Source organism: Onthophagus taurus, chromosome 3, assembly GCF_036711975.1.
Source record: "Onthophagus taurus isolate NC chromosome 3, IU_Otau_3.0, whole genome shotgun sequence".
In the NCBI taxonomy this organism is placed as follows: domain Eukaryota; kingdom Metazoa; phylum Arthropoda; class Insecta; order Coleoptera; family Scarabaeidae; genus Onthophagus; species Onthophagus taurus.
The window spans coordinates 23,521,707-23,544,312 of record NC_091968.1 but is presented as its reverse complement, the minus strand read 5'-3'; the positions used below and the strand labels follow the sequence as shown (position 1 = coordinate 23,544,312).

At 33.2% G+C, this 22,606-nt stretch overlaps 1 protein-coding gene and 1 long non-coding RNA gene across 6 annotated transcripts in view; one reads left to right on the top strand and one right to left on the bottom strand.

Annotated features, from left to right (window-relative positions):
- Window positions 1-44: 44 nt before the first annotated feature.
- On the bottom strand, window positions 45-22,562 carry LOC139429562 (uncharacterized). Of its 3 annotated transcripts, XR_011640119.1 has the most exons (5): window positions 21,961-22,027; window positions 21,714-21,902; window positions 21,488-21,668; window positions 8,334-8,538; window positions 45-570 (listed from the first exon to the last, which is right to left on the bottom strand). It is a non-coding gene; the product is annotated as an uncharacterized lncRNA (long non-coding RNA). The 3 variants fall into 3 exon arrangements; XR_011640120.1 differs by lacking the exon at window positions 21,488-21,668; XR_011640121.1 differs by lacking the exons at window positions 21,488-21,668; window positions 21,714-21,902; window positions 21,961-22,027 and adding an exon at window positions 22,348-22,562.
- LOC111416188 (dopamine receptor 2) overlaps window positions 9,003-22,606 on the top strand; it is a 152,332-nt gene continuing 138,728 nt past the window's right edge. For all 3 annotated transcript variants that reach the window (XR_011640118.1, XM_071195404.1, XM_071195403.1), the window contains exon 1: window positions 9,003-9,202. The gene's annotated coding sequence lies outside the window, so the exon portion shown is untranslated. The remainder of the gene's footprint in view (window positions 9,203-22,606) is intronic.

Below are 22,606 nucleotides of genomic sequence, written 5' to 3'. Positions count from 1 at the left end.
AGGTTATTATTTAAAATTTTTAGTATGATAATTTGATGAAGGGAGTATAATTTTAGCAAACACTTCATAGATGGCGCTATTTGAAAATATTTTAAATATGTCAATAAATGTATATCAGACAAAATGATGCTATCAGCAGAGTAGATATTGCTGTAAGAGGGTTAAATAGTGCTGAAAGAGACTATCTCGTGCTGGAAAAAGATTAAATAGTAGTCGGAGAGATTAAGTGTTGCTGGCAGAAAACTAAATAGTAGTCCCAGAGACTAAATACTGCTGGAAAAAGACTACATAGAATGTGGCAGAAACTAGATACTGTTGACAGAAGACTAAATAATGCTGATAGAAGATTAGATACTGTTGGCAAAAGACTGAATAATGCTAAATAGTGTATTGTGTATATCAAAAGTAAGAATATTAAGTGCTCTGTTAACAAAACACATAGAAGTAAGGTTTACTTACCACTTCGGATGATATCTCGTCTATTCAATGTCTTGTCTAAATCTGCATCATTCTCTGTTACCTCCATTGTATGCCATAATTGATGTTTCCATGATGCAAAAAGCGCTCCCTCTATTTATGAAAATCAATAACAAATTGTGTTAGTTTTTTGATTAAAAATTAAATATTAATAAATACATTTAAAATTTATTTATATAAAATTGTCAACCTTTGGTAGACAAACTGTTTGAGCAAGTGAAATCCAAACTATACTCAATCCAAATCATCCAAGGCAAACTATTCCCAACCTAACGCAAGCAAATCATACTGAACCCATCTGATTTACATCTAAACCCAACCCTTTTATAACCAAGACAAACTAATTCAACTCATACCATTACTGCTAGATACGGCTTGTAGTAGATTAAATATTGACCGGATTTTGCTTCCAGAAAACTACATTTCACTGGGAGTGGATCGGACACAACTAGCAGAAAATAAAATGTTGCTTGTGAAAGACTAGAAACTGCTTGCAAAGAACTAGATACTGCTGGCAGATGACTAAGTAATAGTCACAGAGACTAGATATTCCTGGCGGAAGACTAAATAATAGTGGCAGAGATTAGATATTGCTGACAGAAGGCTAAATAGTGATGAAAGAGACTAAATACTGCTGGAAGAAGGTTAAATAGTAATCGCGAAGACTAAATACTGCTGGCAGAAGACGAAATAGTAGTGGCAAAAAGTAAATATTGCCAACAGAAGACTAAATAATGTTGATATAAGACTACATACTGTAGGCAGAAGGGTAAATAGTAGTGACAGATACTAGATAATGCTGACAGATCACTACAAAATAAGAACAGACGACTAGACTCTGTTTACAGAAGGCTAAATTTTAGTGGTACAGACAATATACTACTTAAGTAGTTATATAAAATTATATTTAAAATAAAGGCCTTTGAAAATAATGAAAAGATGCGGAGTGTTGCGTAAATAGATATTTGGGAAGTTAGTACGATATGTCAGAGTTTCATCAAATATTCAGCAAACCGATCTATACCAAACTAAATCCCAATAAAAACCATCCAAGCCAATCCCAATACATCTACACTCACAGTAAACTAAACTGAATCTATCCACGCCCAAAATTGAACCTATCGCATCTATACACCATTGTAGCAGATTAAATACTGGCCGGATTTTGCTTCCAGAAACCTAAATTTCACTGGAAGTGGGTCAGACACAACTAGCAGGAAATGAAATGTTGCTTGTGGAAGACTAGAAACTGCTTGCAAAGAACTAGATATTGCTGGCAGAAGATAAAATAATAGTCGGAAAGACTAAATACTGTTGACAGAAGACCACACAATACTGACAAAAGGCTAGATACTACTGGCGGAACACTAAATAGTAGTAACAGAGACTAGATATTCCTGGCGGAAGACTAAATAATAGTGACAGAAATTAGATATTGCTGATAGAAGACTAAATAATGCTAATAGCAGACTATATATAGCAGAGAGAAGGCTAAATAGTGATGAAAGAGACTAAATGCTGCTGGTAGAAGGTTAAATAGCAATCGCGGAGACTAAATACTGCTGGCAGAAGACGAAATAGTAGTGGCAGAAACTAGAGACTGTCAAGAGAAGACTAAAAAAATGTTGATAAAAGACTAGATACTGTTGGCAGAAGGGTAAATAGTAGTGACAGATACTAGATAATGCTGACAGACGACTATAAAATAAGGATAGACGACTAGACTCTGTTTGCAGAAGGCTAAATAGTAATGGTATAGATAATATACTAAGTAATTTCGGTGTGAATATGGTGATTTGACATTATTATGGATTGGATGAATCCTGTTTGATTTTCTTAATTTAGGTTGGAACTAGTTTTGATATGGGTAACTGGAATTCATTTAGATAAATCAATTTTTAAGACTTTTTCGCACATTGACTGGTCTTTTTATTAGGTTCATTGTCATAGGCCCATATCCAATCCAACCTAAGTCACAAAAATCAAATAACTTAAAATCCATCCAAGCCAATCCACACACAAAACAAACCAAACTGAATCTATGCACGCCCAAATTGAATCTATCGCATCTATACACCCATCGAAATCCAAACAATACTCAATGTAAACCCATCTAATTTACATCTAAACCCAACCTTTTTATAATCAAGACAAACTAATCCAGCTAATACCATAACTGCCAAATACGACTTATAGTAGATTAAAAACTGACTGGATTTTGCTTCCAGAAACCTAAATTTCACTGGGAATGGGTCAGACACAACTAGTAGAAAATAAAATGCTGGTTGTGGGAGATTAGAAAAAAGAACTAGATACTGCTGGCAGAAGGCAAAATAATAGCCGGAAAGAGTAAATACTGTTGACAGAAGACAACACAATACTGACAAAACGCTAGATACCGTTGGCAGAAGACAAAATAGTAATCACAGAGACTAGTTATTCTTGGCGGAAGACTAAATAATAGTGGCAGAGATTAGATATTGCTGATAAAAGACTAATAATGCTTACAGTAGACTATATATAGCAGACAAAAGGCTAAATAGTGATTAAAGAGACTAAATACTGCTGGCAGAAAAGGAAATAGTAGTGGCAGAAAGTAGATACTGCCAATATAAGACTAAATAATGTTGATAGAAGACTAGCTATTGGTGGCAGAAGGGTGAATAGTAGTGACAGAGACTATAAAATATGGACTGACGACTAGACTCTGTTTGCAGAAGGCTAAATAGTAGCGGTACTGTTTAATTTTCTTAATTTAGGTTAGAACTACTTTGGATATGGAAAAAATTAAATATTACTAAATACATTTAAAATCTATTTATATAAAAAACATCAATAAATTATTTTATAAACAATTTTTATTGTCTCAACGTTTGGTAGACAAAATGTTTCCACATATAAATAACATAGTGAAAAAAATCCTTCCAAGAAAAAGAAAAAAAAAGGTATAAGTTAGGTTACCTTATCATCATCATTTTTTTTTTATTATAAAATCAAAAATCGTTATTTAGGTAAATAGTAGTGAGCGTTTTTAAGAGTATACTTTTCGAAGGGATCATAAGGATAAGATTTCCCAGATCTCGCACCATTTCCATTAACCAACGTGTTAAGAAGCATCTTATAAATAGCCGGATCCAAACACCCCTTGAGCGTTTTAAGAAACTTCTCCGGATTTGAGTACATGGAGACGGCGTTGGCTAAATGCCTGGTGCCTTCCTCGAAGTTGCCGTTGACCATATAATTCTCGCCCAATTGGAGTTCGTGCAAGATGATGATATCTTCCTTCTTTTTCGCCTGTACTTGATCAGGCATCGATTGTCGCAGACTCAAATCCGAAAAGATTCGATCGTATTCAATACCCTTGCTGCGGGTCTTCTTCCGGGACGGAAGCCGACTTCCGCTTTCCTTCTTCCGTTTGAACCTGCGGGCCAAATAAAGACCGGCCAACAGCACGACCAAGCTCGTTCCCGCCACCAAGGCTATTTGGGTCGTTTTCGGGGGTAGTTTCGTCAACATCGTGGAAATTTTGACATAGTTTTTCTAGAGAAAGGATTTCGAGAGGATAATCCTAACGAGACGTTATTGGATTTTCTAAGATAATTTTTGACACGTTACTTTTGACATGATGTTTTGTTTTGACGACGATTTTTTTTTCGTTTTTCAGGATACACGAAAATTGTATCATAAGTTTTTTTTTTAATTAAATCTTTATCTTTTAAAATATTTATTAAGTTCGTTTCATTCTTTTCTTTCATAAGAAATATAAAAATCTGCTAAGTCGACTGTAGTAGGTGTGTAAAAGGAATGCGACGCTATAAAAGAAAAGGAAAAACCCCGTTGGATTCTGTTGTTGGGGTGTATTTTATTACCCGCCGGATATAAAACATAATAATCCCTAAAGATCACCGGTTATTGGATGGGTTTTTATTATTTTCTTGTGGCCCCCGTTTACGATTGTCTGGTTTTCGATTTTCTCTTGTGTTATAATTAAAAATCTTGACCATTTTTTTATACTTTATTTTGTATTATGTATTCACTATTAAATTTGCTTAAAGCAGAGGCGTTTTGTCACTACTATGAGATGGCAGAAGCTAGAAGAGGACTAGATACTGCTAATGGAACACTGTATACTGGTTGCAGAAGATTACCCACTGTTTGGACAAGTCTAAATAATGCTTAAGACCACATAGTGCTGACAGGGGACTAGATACTAGTAATAGAAGACCAGATCTTCCTTCCAGAAGAGGTAGTGGAACAAATAGAACTGGCAGAAGACTAAAAAGGTGGTCGCAGAGGCTAGATACTGTTGGCAGAAGATTAAATAATGCTGATAGAAAACCAGATACTTTTTGCAGAAGACTAAATAGTAGTCACAGAGACTAGATATTGCTGGTAGAAGATTAAATAGTAATGATGGTGCTGGCGCAGACAAAATGATACTTTTGAAACACTGGTAAAAGACGATATATGTATTATTGGCTGATGATTAGAAGACTAGATACAGCTGGCAGAAGAGTAAATAGTGTTATAAGGGACTAGTTACTATAAAAGAAGACTAGATACGGTCCACAAGTCTAATTACTACTTGCAGAAAACTAGATACTGCTTTCAGAAGACTGTTTTTTGTTATTAGAGCACTGACAGAAGATTAAATGGCGTATTGATGCTTTGCTCGGGTTTATTTCTTTTCTTTCTTACTCCTTCAATATTAATGTTTTCTTCTTGCTTCCTTGCTAGATTCTTTACATCTTTATGCGTTTCATAGCTTTTCTGACAACTACTAATTTTTGACTTATTCAAGATATTTTCCATCTAACTACAAACCAACCCAAGCATGGAAGCTGTGGCTAGCTCGAAGAAGTAAATTACCTTTAAGCAAGTGCGAACTGATAAAAGGCAATTCTAGTTAGAATGTTTTTTTCTCTTCATCTTATGTATTCCAAGATTTTGTATTTTCGTATTATTATTATTTTTCGTATTTTATTAGATACGGCTTGTAGTAAATAAAAAAATTTGCTTCCAGAAGCCTAAATTTCACTAGGATTGGTTAAGACACAATTAGCAGAAAATAGAATGCTCTCTAATGGAAGACTGGATACTGGATGAAGAATGCTTAGACAAGTCTAAATCATACTTAAGACTACATAGTGTTGGCAGGGGTCTAGATACTAGTAATAGAAGGCAGATACGGCATGCATGAGATTAAATACTGCTTGCAGTTGACCAGATTTTGCTTCCAGAAGACTAAATTCTACTAGTAGTGGAACTAATACAGCTGGCAGAAGACAAAATGCTACTTTTGGAAGACTGATAGAAGGCCAGATATTGTTGACTGCTGATTAGAAGTCTGCATACAGCTGACAAAGGACTAAATGGTGGTAGCAGAGACTAGATACTAGCGACAAAAAGCTAAACAATAGTGGCAGACAATAGATACTGCTAGCAGACGACCAAATAGCGCTGACAGAAGACCAAGTACTGCTGGCATACGAGTAAATAGTTACTATAATAGAAGATTAGATACGGTGGCATAAGTCTAATTACTACTTGCTGAGAACTAGATACTGCTTTCAGAAGACTATTTCCTATTATTAGAGCACTCACAGAAGACTAAATGGTGACGGAAGAGACTAAATATTGTTGGCAGAGAACTAAATTTATGTATTTATAATTTTTGTTACTTTCTAGATTTGCTCGGGGTTTATTTCTTTTTTTTCTTAGTCCTTCAATGCTTCCTTGATTCTTGCTCTTGCTTCTTTTTCTAGCAGATTCCTTACATCAATTATCTCTATAATTGTTTATACAGAATTAAATACCGCTGTTTTAAAACTATTAATGGAAAACTTTACAGTACTAACAGATGATTAGGTACTACTAATATAAGGCTAGATACATAGTAGGCACAGAGTGGCAGAGACTACAAAATAATGATATCAGCAGACTAGATATTGCTGGTAGAAAGGTAAATAGTGATGAAAAAGATAGCGGAGATTGACTATTGCTAACAGAAAATTAAATAAATCTGATCAAAGACTAGATACTGTTGGAAAAAGGGTAAATAGTAGTGGAAGAGACTAGATAATGCTGCCAGACGATTGTAAAATGAGGATAGAAACTAAATAGTGATGAAAAAGACTAGATAGTACTGGTAGTGACTAAATACTGCTGACAGAAGACTAAATACTAGTGGCAGAAACTAGATACTGCCGACAGAAGACTAAATAATGCTGATAGAAGACCAAATACTGTTGGAAGAACACTAAACAGTAGTGGAAGAAACTAGATAATGCTGCCAGACGATTATAAAATAAGGACAGAAACTAAATAGCGATGAAAAAGACTAGATACTGCTGGTAGATGATTAAATAGCAATCGCGGAGATTAAATACTGCTGACAGAAGACTAACTAGTAGTCACAGAGTGGCAGAGATTACAAAATAATGCTATAAGCAGGCTAGATATTGCTGACAGAAGGCTAAATAGTGATGAAAAAGACTAGACACTGCTGGTAGAATATTAACTAGTAATCGCGGAGATTAAATATTGCTAACAGAACACTAAATACTAGTGGCAGAAACTAGATACTATCGACAGAAGACTAAATAATGCTGATAGAAGACTAAATACTGTTGGTAGAAGACTAAATAGTAGTGGAAGAGACTAAATAATGCTGCTAGACGATTATAAAATGAGGACAGAAACTAAATAGTGATGAAAAAGACTAGATACTGCTGGTAGATGATTAAATAGCAATCGCGGAAATTAAATACTGCCAACAGAAGACTAAATACTAGTGGTAGAAACTAGATACTGTCGGCAAAGACTAAATAATGTTGATCGAAGACTAGATACTGTTGGAAAAAAGGTAAATAGTAGTGGCATAGACTAGATAATGCTGCTAGACAACTATAAAATGAGGACAGAGTACTAAATAGTGATGAAAAAGACTAGATACTGTTGGTAGAAGATTTAATAGTAATTGCAGAGATTAAATACTGCTGACAGAAGCCTAATACTAGTGGCAGAAACTAGATACTCCCTACAGAAGGCTAAATAATGGTGATAGAAGACTAGATACTCTTGGAAGAATACTAAATAGTAGTGAAAGAGACTAGATAATGCTGCTAGACGATTATACAATGAGGACAGAAACTAAATAGCGATGAAAAAGACTACGCACTGCTGGTAGATGATTAAATAGCAATCGTGGAGATCAAATACTGCTGAAAGAAGACTAAATACTAGTGGCAGAAATTAGATACTGCCGACAGAAGTCTAAATAATGCTGATCGAATACCAGATACTGTTGGAAGAAGACTAAATAGGAGTGGCAGAGACTAAATAATATTGCTAGACGATTATAAAATGAGGACAGAAACTAAATAGTGAAGAAAAAGACTAGATACTGCTGGTAGAGAATTAAATAGCAATCGCAGAGATTAAATACTGCTGACAGATGACTAAATACTGGTGGCAGAAACTAGATACTGCCGACAAAAGACTAAATAATGCTGATAGAAGACTAGATACTATTGGAAGAAGACTAAATAATGCAGCCAGAAGTCTAGATATCGTTTCAGAAGTGTAAATAGTAGTGATAGGGATTAGATAATGCTGAGAGAATACTATAAAATATAGACAGAAGATTAGATACTCTCGGCAGAAGGGTAAATAGTAGTGGTAGAGACTAAATAGTGCTGGCAGAAGACTGAATAATGTTAAATAGTGTATTATATACATAACGTCACGTCTCACTTATGACTTTGTGACATATCACACAAATTGTACTCAAGATTTTTCATCAAGAAGGTTAACGCACTTGTCACGAGTGACATGACAATCATTAAAATACTTACCAAATTTTTTTATGTTCCTTTCTTTTTTTGTTGCGATCCTGAATACTTCTAATCTAAATCCTCTCTGTCCAGATCCTTCTTTTTCCATTTCATGTTCAATCATTCCTCCATTATCAATTCTTCTATGTCTAGTTGAAATCTGTTTAGTTGTGCGGTAAAAATCATCGTAAGAGGTGTTTAAAATCTTGTGACGTCAGACTCTTGGCTAAAATGAAAAGAAAAATAATTAAAAGAATTATTATTACATATTTAGTTTTTAAATAGACATTGGCGAAATTTGTGTTGTACTCTTTATCAAAAAAAGCATATAAATGATAATAATCGTGTATGGAGACAAATTTCTTATTCACTACATTTTCAAGTTATTTCCTGCCATTTCCGAGGGAGAGGTCATAAAGTTAACGAGCGCATTTGTTGCTGTTTAAAGTGTGCACCGGCATCAAGAGATGTTTAATCCACTAGAGAAAACTCGTTTCTTACAGATAAAATACAATAAATAACCCACTATGAAATTCAAACATATTTTTAAACTAATTGGAGCTAAATGAAAAAAAAAGAGAATTTATTGAAAATGCGGATAATATTGCGCTTGCGTCGATGAAGTTTTGGCGGGTGCGAAAGCTTTCAGCGACGTAGTGCTTCGTCTCGGGCCGAAGACCGTACTTTGAAACTCGCGAGCTTTAAAGCTTTCAGTGACGCGTTCCGAAAAATAATATAACAAAAAAAATCATACTAATAAATAAATAAAAAAAGTGATTTCAATCCTAAATTAATTAAACGTTAAGATTAAATTTTTTAATTATAGTTAAAGTAGAACTTAAAAAAGTTTCTTTTTATTAACTATAGTTGAACCGAGTTTAATTAAACCTGTAAGTAGTATTTTTTTTAATTAGCTTTTAAATTTTTTATGTGTTGTTTCCAATTAGGATTTGTTTTAAAACTTTGATCGCGATTAAATGCGGTGACAGCTGCTGAAATCGGTGATGAGGTAATGAATGAACGGAATGAATGGATTCGAAATGATTCCGTTTCTTCATTCCGGGCACGTTTTAAAACGTAATTTTTCATGCCGGGTACGATTCCAATAATTCCAATAAAAAACTGGAATCGACGAATTTTTCGTTATTGAACCTAAATTTGTATAACCTAATTTTTATAACTTAGATCTTTTTAAAAGACATCAAAGTAACTTGGGCAGTTTATGCCCTCCAAGGAGTTAGTGTGCATCTGTTCAGGCATCTTTTTGTAGTTTGAAATCAAATAAGACGCTGATTTCGTATTCCAAAAGAAGAAGAAGAAGGAAAAGGGAGTATTCGATCAGAACATTCCCCACCCTGATGTTCCTTTCGTTCAGTTTCTTTTCGATGCTCTCCTTTTTGAAACACCCCGAGATGTTTGCATACGGATGGCATGGGATTACTCCCGTTTTATACGCTTTTACAATTTTTAAAATAAGAGAACTAAAAATAAGATATTGAACTTCTTAGCTGCCAAGAAAATCAATAATCACCCCTACGATTTTATTTTATAATTTTTGTTATTGCGGTAAAACCTCGATATAACGGAATATTATATTATTATCTGTTTAAGACATCATCCGTATGTTTAAATATAAATGTTAGCGCTCATAGATAGAATCCAACTTGAACACCCCATCCGTCAAGTTGTTCTATTCCATGTTCATAGATAAAGATGGTCGCGATGTAACATTTTAAATTCTAACCTCACTAATTGGATCCAAAATCAAAAATGCTTTAATTTAAGCCCAAACACGACTAAGTTATCTTAATTGATTCGCAAGTTATTTTAGTTTTCCTATAAATAATAAAAAGAGATAAAAAACAAAATGGCCGCCTGTCATTGTTGACATTTCAACGTAATTTTATCATTTTTCCACCAAAACTAACATTCTTGAGTATCAATTCGAATAAATCCGACCTCCTCTATTCGAATTTAGTAGTAAAAATTATAATTAATTACTAAAAAAGAATCAAGATGGCTACTAATATGGGTTTTATTTGAAAATATGCGTTGTTGGGTGTCATTTCGAGTAATTTGAGGGTGATCTTTTCGAATTTCACACTTATTTTTAAAAAATTAAAAATCAAAGATGGTGTCGATGCAACAGTTTTTAATTCTAACCTCACTAATTTAATCAAAAATCAAAAATGCTTTAATTTAAGCCCAAACACGACTAAGTTATCTTAATTGAGTCGATAGATATTTTAGTTTTCCTATAAATAATAAAAAGAGATAGAAAACAAAATGGCCGCCTGTCATTGTTGACATTTCAACGTAATTTTATCATTTTTCCACCAAAACTAACATTCTTGGGTATGTATTCGAATAAATCCAACCTCCTCTATCCAAATGTAGTAGTAAAAATTATTATTTATTACTAAAAACAAATCAAGATGGCTACCGATATGTGTTTTCTTTGAAAATATGCGTTATTAGGTATCATTTGGCATAATTTGTGGGTGATCTTTTCGAATTTTACACTTATTTTTAATGAACTGAAAATCTAAGATGGTCGCGATGCAACATTTTTAATTTCTAACCTCACTAATTGGATCAAATATCAAAAATGCTTTAATTTAAGCCCAAACACGACTAACTTATCTTAATTGATTCGTTAGTTATTTTAGTTTTCCTATAAATAATAAAGAGAGATAGAAAACAAAATGGCCGCCTGTCATTGTTGATATTTCAACGTAACTTTTTCATTTTTCCACCAAAACTAACATTCTTGGGTATTAATTCGAAAAAATCCAACCTCCTCTATCCAAATTTAGTACTAAAAATTATAATTAATTACTAAAAAAAATCAAGATGCTTACCAAAATGGGTTTTATTTGAAAATATGTATGCGTCATTGGGTGTCATTTCGAGTAATTTGAGGGTGATCTTTTTGAATTTCACTCTTATTTTTAATAAATTAAAAATCTAAGATGGTCCCGATGCAACAAATTTTAATTCTAACCTCACTAATTGGATCAAAAATCAAAAATGCTTTAATTTAAGCCCAAACACGACTAAGTTATCTTAATTGATTCGCTAGTTATTTTAGTTTTCCTACAAATAATAAAAAGAGATAGAAAACAAAATGGCCGCTACTAAAAAAGAATCAAGATGGCTACTAATATGGGTTTTATTTGAAAATATGCGTTGTTGGGTGTCATTTCGAGTAATTTGAGGGTGATCATTTCGAATTTCACAATTATTCTTAATAAATTAAAAATCTGAGATGGTCTCGATGCAACACTTTTTAATTCAGACATCACCAATTGGATCAAAAATGCTTTAATTTAAGCCCAAACACGACTAAGTTATCTTAATTGATTCGCTAGATATTTTAGTTTTCCTATAAATAATAAAAAGAGATAGAAAACAAAATGGCCGCCTGTCATTGTTGACATTTCAACGTAATTTTATCATTTTTCCACCAAAACTAACATTCTTGGGTATCAATTCGAATAAATCCGACTTCCTCTATCCAAATTTAACAGTAAAAATTATAATTAATTACTAAAAACGAATCAAGATGGCTACCAATATGGGTTTTATTTGAAAATATGCGTTGTTGGGTGTCATTTCGAGTAATTTGAGGGTGATCTTTTCGAATTTCACACTTATTTTTAAAAAATTAAAAATCTAAGATGGTCTCGATGAAACACTCTTTAATTCTAACCTCACTAATTGGATCCAAAATCAAAAATGCTTTAATTTAAGCCCAAACACGACTAAGTTATCTTAATTGATTCGCTAGCTATTTTAGTTTTTCTATAAACAATAAAGAGAGATAGAAAACAAAATGGCCGCCTGCCATTGTTGACATTTCAACGTAATTTTGTAATTTTTCCACCAAAACTAACAATCTTGGGTATCAATTCGAATAAATTCGACCTCCTCTATCCATATTTAGTAATAAAAATTATGAGTAATCACCAAAAAAATCAAGATGCCTACCAATATGGGTTTTATTTGAAAATATGCGTTGTTGGGTATCATTTCGAATAATTGGAGGGCGATCTTTTCGAATTTCACACTTATTTTTTATAAATTAAACATCTAAGATGGTCGCCACACAAAATTTTTTAATTCTAACCTCACTAATTGGATTAAAATTCAAAAATGCTTTAATTTAAGCCCAAACACGACTAAGTTATCTTAATTGATTCGCTAGTTATTTTAATTGTCCTATAAATAATAAAAAGATATAAAAAACAAAATGGCCGCCTGTCATTGTTGACATTTCAACGTAATTTTATCATTTTTCCACCAAAACTAACATTCTTGGGTATCAATTCGAATAAATCCGACCTCCTCTATCCGAATTTAGTAGTAAAAATTATAATTAATTACTAAAAAAAATCAACATGGCCACCAATATGTACTTTTTTTTTAAATATGCGTTATTGGGTATTATTTCGAATAATTTGTGGGCAATCTTTACGAATTTCATACTTACTTTTAATAATCTGAAAATCTAAGATGGTCCCGATGCAACAATTTTTAATTCTAACCTCACTAATTGGATCAAAAATCAAAAATGCTTTAATTTAAGCCCAAACACGACTAAGTTATCTTAATTGATTCGCTAGTTATTTTAGTTTTCCTACAAATAATAAAAAGAGATAGAAAACAAAATGGCCGCCTGTCATTGTTGACATTTCAACGTAATTTTATCATTTTGCCACCAAAACTAACATTCTTGGGTATCAATTCGAATAAATCCGACTTCCTCTATCCAAATTTAGTAGTAAAAATTATAATTAATTACTAAAAACGAATCAAGATGGCTACCAATATGGGTTTTATTTGAAAATATGCGTTGTTGGGTGTCATTTCGAGTAATTTGAGGGTGATCTTTTCGAATTTCACACTTATTTTTAAAAAATTAAAAATTAAAGATGGTCTCGATGCAACACTTTTTAATTCTAACCTCACTAATTGGATCAAAAATGCTTTAATTTAAGCCCAAACACGACTAAGTTATCTTAATTAATACGCTAGATATTTTAGTTTTCCTATAAATAATAAAAAGAGATAGAAAACAAAATGGCCGCCTGTCATTGTTGACATTTCAACGTAATTTTATCATTTTTCCACCAAAACTAACATTCTTGGGTATCAATTCGAATGAATCCGACTTCCTCTATCCAAATTTAGTAGTAAAAATTATAATTAATTACTAAAAACGAATCAAGATGGTTACCAATATGGGTTTTATTTGAAAATATGCGTCGTTGGGTGTCATTTCGAGTAATTTGAGGGTGATCTTTTCGAATTTCACATTTATTTTTAATAAATTAAAAATCTAAGATGGTCTCGATGCGACACTTCCTAATTCTAACCTCACTAATTGGATCAAAAATCAAAAATGCTTTAATTTAAGCCCAAACACGACTAAGTTATCTTAATTGATTCGCTAGCTACTTTAGTTTTTCTATAAACAATAAAAAGAGATAGAAAACAAAATGGCCGCTTGTCATTGTTGACATTTCAACGTAATTTTATTATTTTTCCACCAAAACTAACATTCTTGGGTATCAATTCGAATGAATCCGACTTCCTCTATCCAAATTTAGTAGTAAAAATTATAATTAATTACTAAAAACGAATCAAGATGGTTACCAATATGGGTTTTATTTGAAAATATGCGTCGTTGGGTGTCATTTCGAGTAATTTGAGGGTGATCTTTTCGAATTTCACATTTATTTTTAATAAATTAAAAATCTAAGATGGTCTCGATGCGACACTTCCTAATTCTAACCTCACTAATTGGATCAAAAATCAAAAATGCTTTAATTTAAGCCCAAACACGACTAAGTTATCTTAATTGATTCGCTAGCTACTTTAGTTTTTCTATAAACAATAAAAAGAGATAGAAAACAAAATGGCCGCTTGTCATTGTTGACATTTCAACGTAATTTTATTATTTTTCCACCAAAACTAACATTCTTGGGTATCAATTCGAATAAATCCGACCTCCTCTATCCGAATTTAGTAATAAAAATTATAATTAATTACTAAAAAAAATCAAGATGTCTACCAATATGGGTTTTCTTTGAAAGTATGCGTTATTGGGTATTATTTCAAATAATTTGAGCGTGATCTTTTCAAATTGCACACTTATTTCAAAGAATTTCGCGAAGAAATAAAGTATTTTCTCTAGGATAAAGAGGAGAAACATAATAATTGTAACAAACAATTATTTTTAATGTTACGAATAAAATACAGAAGAGAAAATTGCGAATGATTAAAACATTATTTTTTGTAACCAACATAACACTAAAAAAACACGATCTAGATTAAAGCAACGTAAGCCCTGCCTTGTTATAGCACTAACTACATCCCCAGTATTTTTTTACACGACCTCCTAACGGGTGGTAAAAGTTCTTAACAAGGTCCCCCTGTGAATTATATCCACACCCCTTTATTAAACCTAACTCAACTTACTCCAGCAAGTTGATCCCTAAAACCCACAAAAAAAACATGAATATAAAAACATTTTTTTGTTTTGAATAAAGTTAGAAGGTTCATCGACTTTTTAATGAGACGATCAAAAGTAACAATTACCATATTTGTGTTGCTTTAACACACGTAATTTTCTTATACACTGTGGGTAAGTTACAATTAGAAGATAACAACGGTTCGTGCACGTAAAATGAGAGTAGAAAGACTTGTATCTTTACGGTTTGCATGTATTTAGGGGGTTGGGTTTAAATTTAAAGCCGCGTGTTTATGAATAAATGCATAAAACGCTTTTTAAAACTTGATAAAGTGATACGAAGCTAAAGTTATTGAATTTATATTAAAATAGAAATTTCCTTTAAAATGATTACCATAAAAGAACCAATTGTAACGGCTTTTTCCTTTATTTCTATTATATTTAGTGTGTTTCTAGCGTGACATAACTTGAAATGACGTTATTTAACGAGGACAAGGTCGATAATAAATAAAATAAAAACTTTTCTTTTACAAAACTTCTTAATGACCTTTGGGAAGAAGTTGATGGGTTTCCTTTTTAATTGTCTTTTACCCCCCACAACAAATTTACAATGTCCCCTTCGTTCAGGTTGTTTTAAAAAGACTTGAAAGAGCTTGTGGGAACGCGCGGTTTCAAGATAAGGGAAATTGAAACAGGAGCACCAATCGAGTAGAAAAAGACCTCGCGGACCCGGAGGCAAACGGGTAAAAGCTCTCGATATCTCGACGAAAATGGGGCGCATTTCGACGAGAATTAGATTGGTCATGGTGGGCCAATAAAAGTTTCGAGAAGTAGAGTGAATTTTACTAGGTAGTAAAATTTAAGTTTTATCTAACTTATTTAAATTTTTTAATAAGATTCTTAAAATAAGTAAATTTATAAACAAAACGATAAAATAAGTAGTTGAATGCAGGGGTGACACGAGAAGCACCACAACAACGTACTTTATATATTTATATTGTTTTTGTGAATACCACCGACGTCATCGTCGTTGATATATTCGGTTTTGAGGTCGGTTTATTTCCTCCACAAACAGTTCTCTTGCATTATCCATTCTTACAATTCCAACGAATATGAAACACAAACATTTGTTTTACGTTTTAACATCAATTTCCACTCAACTCAATACAGTAAAAGTTTTAGTTTATTAAAAATATTGTGTGAAATCCCCACAACGCATAATTTCAAAGAAAACACATATCGGTAGCCATCTTGATAATTTTTACTAATAAATTTGGATAGAGGAGGTCGGATTTATTCGAATTGATACCCAAGAATGTTAGTTTTGGTGGAAAAATGAAAAAGTTACGAAAAAATGTCAACAATGATAGGCGGCCATTTTGTTTGCTATCTCTCTTTACTATTTATAGAAAAACTAATATAACTAGCGAATCAATTAAGATAACTTTGTCGTGCTTGGGCTTAAATCGAAGCATTTTTGATTTCTGATCCAATTAGTGAGGTTAGAATATATCTTATACTAGATATCTAAAAGATATAATGAGTATAGCAAGTCTCGAAACACATCGCCTCTGCCGCTAACGGCCTCAGCTAGCGCTATGTCTCAACATCGTAAATTTCCTTAGTAAAGTTATCTTTCGTAAGTCTGATTTAATACTTAATATCATCGAGATATAGTAAGTGTAAAAGAATGTGTGATATTGCCGAGCTATACAATTAATACCGTATCAACCCAAATGTGGTTAGTTAATAGAACGTAGTGCTTCGGCCGTAAATGGCCTCAGCTAAATTTCAAACGAAAAATCTATTAGTTTACTTAACCAAGGATTATATATGTATCTAGAACTTGTTAGACATAGCACCTCGGCTAAAGCAGAACAGAGTATTATGTCGCCAGAATGAGCCGAAAGTGGTTGATCACGGCCTTGGCTAAACTTATAATAAAGAATCTCTGACTCCGCAAGTGATGTCATTTGTAAATTAGACACTACCATTAGATCCTCCAATAGATAGCAAATTCGGTCCTGTCACAGATCATCAATTATTTATAGTCATGTACCCAAATTCATATTTTTGGAAGAGCTTTTCATTTGAATGGCATATTTAACGTTCCAAAATGTTAATCCTCATAATTCTTAGTTATCTTTAATATATTATCGTGTTTTAATGGGCAAAGTAATACATATTAACATAGGACACAGGATCTTTTTACCGGCGCGCCTGAAGATGTATTTAGTGTACGAAATTTTATAGTAATTTGTCATCATCATCATCATTTTTGAATACTTCTTTCTAAACTCTGCAGTCTTAGATTTACCAATGATTTCGTGGATTTAATATCATCTTATCTCCCCAATAGACTTTGCTATGTGAGCTACAACGGTTTTAAATCTGATACGTTCACTACTGGCTCTGGTGTTCCACAGGGTTCCAACCTGGGTCCCCTTCTTTTTAATGTTTATCTGAATGATCTATTACAACGACTTAATTGTAATGTGCTTGCTTACACCGATGACTTAAAGATATTCGCTTGTGTAACATCCCCTGAAGACTGTTTTATCTTACAACGCAATCTGAACATTATCGGTTCCTGGTCTGTACAGAATAAAATTGATCTTAATATAGCAAAATGCGTTGTCGTATCTCACACATAACGGTTAACTATTGTGTGGGAGTTGAAGCAATACGCAGATAATGCGTTATTCGAGATCTGGGTGTCTTATTTGATGACCAGTTGCAATTCAAAGACCATGTTAACGATATAGTAAAGTCAGCCTCTGGTGCATTGAGTTTTATCATCAGACAATGTAAAAAAAAGTAACAACGTAGTCGCATTAACAGTACTTTTCTATGCGTTTGTTCATACAAAATTGGAAAAATATATGGTTCCCTGGTTTGGTATCCTTGTTATACTTCTCACCAGCCTATGCTCGAGAGAGTGAAGAAGAGGTTCTTAAAATACTTACATTTGAAAACAGTTGGTTAGTATCCGGAGAGAGGTGTTGACTACGTTGCGTTATTGGAAGAATTTAACTTTTCATCTTCGAGCAATCGTAGAGAAGATGCTAGTAGAAAATTTTTATTCAACATCGTCAATTGCACTGTCTACTGGTGTTCTCTTATAGTTCGAATTGGATTCATTATACCCAGACCTGGTATAAGAAGCAACACATACTGAGTGCCGATCGTTAGGACCAACGTTCTGGCACTTATTATAATTGGCACCACAACCCCTGGTAGGTCTTGACCAGTTCTAGGATCACCTTCCACTCTCTTCTATCTCGTGCCGTAGCCTTCCAGATTCTAACTCTCAGCATTTTTGGACTTTCTTCCACCTGGTCCTTATATCTGTTTCTAGGCCTGCCTCTCTTGCGGATTCCAAAAACTGTTTGGTGGAATATTTGCTTTGGGGGTTCCGTGTCATCCTTTCTAGATGACTGAGCCACCTTATCCTATTGATTTTGATGGATTGTACAACACTCGGTTCTTCATAGAGCCGGCACAACTTAAAATTATAAAGCCTGCTCCATACTCCGTTTTCCTGAACATCCCTATGTATGTGGCGGAGTATCTTTCTTTCAAAGCACGTATACGTGAGGTATACGTGACTTATAAGCATTTTGTATATTAGTACCTTAGTTTTGTTGGTTACTACGCCTGACATTAAAAGAGTTCTCAGTCAAAAGCAAGCTCTATTAGCGATTATGTTCATTTACCTGGGTTCTAAGGTATATAAATTCCTTTACACGTTTGAATGTGTATGGACGTATTTCATATAGTTTGTTTTGGACGTATTTGCCTGTTGCCCTTATCTACCTGCTGCCCCTTCCAATTGCTTTGAAGGCCTCTATGAGGTTCCTTTTTATTCTAGCTATTATATCTATGTCGTCGGCGTATGCTTGTATCCGTACGCTTCTATTAATAATGTTTCCTCTATTTGCTATACTTGATTCTCTTACAGCCTTCTCCAGAACGATGTTAAACAGTAGGCATGATAGGCTGCTCCCCTGGCGTAGCCCCACACCTGTTTGAGAGGATAGTGGGAAATTGAATTCTTTATTGCGTTATACTGTGACCTTCTATCTACACTATCATAGCCACTTTAAAATCTACAAATAAGTAGTCGGTGTCCATTCCGTTTTTGTAGGTTTTTCCTATGGCCAAAGAAGGAAGATTTGTAACATAACAAAAATTTTGAAGTAATTCATCGCTTTCCTCTGCAATGTAGGATTAGGTTTTAAATCGAGCAGTAATGTTTGAATAAATTGTGTAAAATTCTAAGGATATAAATTTCCTACAAGTATTCTTAAGCCTAAGTTGATCTTTCAATACAAAATCTCATTTGTATGAAGTTCAAGATACAGTAATTAAGGTTGTCTTTTCTAGATACAGCAGAAAACCTATTGATTTTGATGGATTGTACAATATTTGGTTCTTCATAAAGGCGGTACAACTCAAAATTGTAACGCTATCTTTCTTTTAAAACAGCCCAACAATTTTACGTCATTTTTTGTCATCGTCCATGTTTCTGATGCATACTTGGGGACTGGTTTTCGTTTTGTATTTTAGTACCTTAGCTTTGTTGGTTATTACGCCTGACTTTAATAGTTTTCTCAGTGCAAAGTAAGCTCTATTAGCCATATACAGTCTTCTCCTAATTTCTGCAGTCATTGTTATTTTCATTAACCTGGGTTCCAAGGTATATAAATTCCTTCCAATGCTTTGAAGGCCTCTATGAGGTCCTTTTTTACGCTAGCTATTATTTATATCTATGTCGTCGGCGTATGCTTGTATCTGTACGCTTCTATTAATAATGTTTCCTCTATTTGCTATACTTGATTCTCTTACAGCCTTCTCCAGAACGATGTTAAACAGTAGGCATGATAGGCTGTCTGAAAGGATATTGATAACTTAATTTGGACCTTCACCTTAGTATTGGGATATCGAATCCTTTATTGCGTTATACAGTGACCTATCTACACTATCATAGGCACTTTAAAATCTACAAATAAGTAGTCGGTGTGTATCCCGTTTTTGTAGGTTTTTCCTAGGGCTTGCCTAAGAAGGAAGATTTGTAGCAATTTGTAACATAACAAAAATTTTGAAGTAATTTATCGCTTTCTTCTGTAAAGTAGGATTAGGTTATAAATCAAGCGGTGATGTTTAAATGAATTGAGTGAACTCAATGAGCTGCCGTTGAGTTTCTTATTTGGGTCAAATTCTACAGATATAAATTTCCTGCAAGCATTCTTAAGCGTAAGTTGATTCATCCAACACAATTTCATCTCATACGGATGAAATTCAAGATGTCTTTTCTAGATATAGTAGAAAAAGTAGTCCATGTATTTCGATAATTCTTTGGTGTGAATACTTTCTTGATTAAAATACACAATTTAATTAATATTAAGAACGTAAACATCAAAACTTGTGTAACAAGATGTATTCAATAAAGTAAACATTTTTTTTGTAAAATAATGAGGGAATTATTCCCTTTTCTACAACTTCTTTACAAAGTGCCATCCTTTCCACGTTTTGTTGTTGTGCATTAAAAAGTTTTTACTAACTCAGTTGAGTGTCGATAGAATTATAAAGTTTTTCGAAAAGCATCCGTCAAAATACCCGAAGGAAAACCTGGACCTGGAAGCTTTTAAACTGAAATTTCTATCTCTCAATTTCAATCACCCATCTCGGCACTTTATTAATTTTTTATTATCGTGTCTAATTAAGTTTTTTTAACTCAACGATGAAAATTGAGTTGCTGCTTGCATTCGCATTGTTATATTTGCTGTTGGGGTAGGTAGTTTCGAAAATTAGGAACGGAAACCGTGACCGAACCTATAATACGTTGTACGACGACACAATTGATGTGTTTTGGTTCTGTCTACTTGCGCTGATTTTCCGCTTTGCCGGACCGCCCGATGAATAGGTCTATTAATGCCGGTGGAATTAACGGACATTGGGTACAAATTGACGGTGATGAAGCTTCTCTCCTACTCCTACTAACCAATCTACTAACTACCCTACTAATGCCAAGCTGTTTTCAACCCACGAACAACATCGATTTAAAAACTTTCAAGTTCACCAATTTTTTTTTGTATTATAAAAAATCTAGATCATTAATTTTCTCGTCAACTTTTGACATCAATTTTTTTTCTTCCCCTTTTATATAATTAGTAAAATACCAACGTAAACAACCCATTACTCATTTATTAATCTAATTTTCCTTCATTTCCACTCGAAAGAAAAAAAGAAAAGTGTTTCCGGGGACGGGCCGAAAATCTCCGTCTCTTTTCCTCTTCCTCTCGTTGTCTCATTTCGTATTTCTTCTTGACGATATCTTTTTGGTCGATCGGTCTCGAAAAGAATTGTGTTCGGGATAAGGAAAAGAAACGTAGGGTCACCATTTTGACTTGACCTCCCTCGACGCTGCTTGATACGATTCCTTTTTCCTAAAATGGTTTTCTTTTCTTATTTTTTTTATTTTGTTAGCCGTGACGTAAATATTTATTAATGGATAAATAAATAAATATAAATTAATAAACTATTCATCGTGCTTTTTGAATTTTCTTATACATTTTCAATCGATTGTTGGAATGAAATGAAACGAAGTGAAGCTCTACCTCTTGACATTCTCTATCGAGTTTATATATAAAACCGGACCGTGTAGGTATCGGTTGTTGCTTCGTTTATCTATATATACCTATAGATACATGTACGAAGTGTTGTGCAACGAAATTAAACATCTAACGAACGATCACAAGCTCGTCGGTTGCCTTCGATTTACGGCCGGTTGAACTCTATAAGGGGGCCTAAGCGCAGCACCTGTCGATTGATACTCAAAGGGTTCCCCTGGAATCCATACCCAGCTCTGAAGGACGAACCTTAAAAAACTAATAAAATACTTTTTGAAGCCAAAAATTACAAACTTTTGGGATGATTTGTGGCCAAAAAAATGTTAGCTCCTAATTAGTGTGTTGCTTCAAATATCCACTAAGTATTATACCATCGTCTCTATATTTCAGCAATATATTTCCATTTTTTTCACTAAAAGTGAGGTTAGATTATTGATGTAAATCTTTAATTCAATAATTTGAGCTAAAATCATTTCCTGGGAGCTAAAATTATTTAAAACAAATAGATTGGGTATTAATAAACGTATTTTAACGAGTTTACCGGTCCATTTAAACTTATTTTTTCGTAAAATTATAATTTTAGGATGAAATATAAGCGGTGGATTTAAAACGTCAAAAACACGACTTAGTACCGGTGATTAACGCTAGATGGGGTGAGTTGATAAACAAGGATTTTTATTAATTATAAAAAAAATGATGTAGAAATTAAAATATTTACCGAAATAACGCAAAAATGTTGAACAAATATTAATTAATCCGAGTTAATAAAATAAATAAATAAAATTGGGAAAAAAAGTCAATCGAACCCAACTCAACCCAATGACCTTGATTCTAAAAATAGCTTCGTGTTTAGAATCTGATTATAAATAAATTTGTGAATTAGTAACACATAGATTATGGAATTAATTAATTAATAAAATCGACTCACCATCTCGTAGTTTTAATAAATCACCCCGATTTTCTTCAATTCTAACTTTAAATTGACCGGAAAAGTTGGGTTATGTTTGTGACGTATCAACTGAATAATTTAGGGGGGAAATCACTTCGTGGAATTTAAAACCGGTTAAAACAAATAGCTCGCGTGTTCCAAAACGTATTTTTAATAAAATTACACGTTTTTTTACCAATAAAAACAGCCGATTTAAAAAAGCAACTAGTGGTTGTAAAAATGTAAATCGCGATTTAAT